The following is a 1,655-nucleotide window of genomic DNA, read 5'->3' as shown; positions in this document are numbered from 1 at the left end:
GTCTCTGTACATACAGCGAAAATGTGGGAGTAGGGAAAGTGTAAAGTTTGTCACTTCCCACATGAGCATTCGCGTCCACCTTGAATGCTTAAAGTTTGGACGTTGTTTCTTTTATGTGGCTCCAATTGCATGATTGTGATGTTAAAACTACCCCTATACCGGTTGAACGTCATGACTCGATGTTCGATCGCCTTCAGCTTCCTTCCTTCCATCGCTAGCAAGATATGCAGAGTGAATGCATTTCCTCTGAATATTGTGTTACGAGCAACCTCCCGTTGGATATTGAAATAATATGTAACGCAATAAAATGTTAGTTGCATAAGGGTCATTATTGGGAGGCTATGAGTGCCTTTCACGACGTCATTGAAACATTCCACAAGGTTAGTGGTTATGTTCCTATACTTTCTTCCACTGTCGTGGCACTAAGTCCACATATAAAGAGGGATCTGATCGAAAAATGACCTTGTTGGTTCTCCACCCTCATCGAATATCCTCTCCATCCACTTATCAAATTTTCTTACTTGATACTCCCTTCTCGCTCGCTCAGTCATTCGTTTAAGATTGACACTATTTACTTTCGTATTAAAGTTGCTGACCACGTGTCGAAAGCAAAATCGGTGGTAGGCACATGGTGGTTGCCAATCAGGATTGCATTGCACTGCACCGAGATTTCTTGGATGCCGATCTGATATAAGGCAAATGTTGTCCCTATCGGTAATGGAACAAAGACAACACAGAAACCAATTTCATGTGTCTAGGCTTTCCTCTTGGACAATTGCAAATGCAAGGGGAAATATTTATCTATTTCCTCTTGGTCACCGACAATGCATATTGATATGGATCAATATGCAAATATTTGCATATCTTCGAATACAAATTATTTATTTGACACCTATGGCCAATTCGAATTGGTCGAACTTGCTTAGTACTATAATTAACACCTTCTACTCCAATGATAATTTCTCTCCTATATACAACAACACCATCACCGAAACACTGCTTGAGCTTCCTGCCATTTAAATCAACCCTTAGGAAATAGAAAAAACCTATAAATACATACGCATGACATAACAACTCTTTTCATTCATGGTAAGCTAATCAACTATAATCACGACTCCATTAATTATGTAGTAATCCTTTAAAATAAAGTCCAACATGCAGTATTTGTTGATCATTCAGCACATGATTTATACACTTTGATTATTTTTTGTTGGAAAAATTTTATAAAAAATTTGGTAGCATATTGTTTATAAATAGAACATTTTCCCTTCTGCATATCACAAACCATGAACCACATATCCTAGGAGTTTCTACAGCATCCAATTCACATGTCCACGTAACAGCCATGCAGGTGGTGAAACGCCCTGAACCCTTAAACTCGGGCCCGACGCGTTATACCTGATCATATCCTCATAAATCATATTCCATAACATACGCAGCGGAAAACATAATCATAATCTCCATATAACATCATACCAAAGTTTACTAATTCTAACTATAATCCATATTAAATCATTCATCACCTGCATTCCATAAATCTACATAACTCCCAAAACAATTCAGTAATTTCACAATCATTCCTTACTCAATAGCCTTAAAACACAAAGGCATAAAACTTAAATATTTACATTCCCCAAAATTAACATAAAAATGTA

The sequence above is a fragment of the Malania oleifera genome, chromosome 6, assembly GCF_029873635.1.
Source record: "Malania oleifera isolate guangnan ecotype guangnan chromosome 6, ASM2987363v1, whole genome shotgun sequence".
NCBI classification, from domain to species: Eukaryota; Viridiplantae; Streptophyta; class Magnoliopsida; order Santalales; family Ximeniaceae; genus Malania; species Malania oleifera.
Note: the sequence above shows the minus strand (reverse complement) of the source record.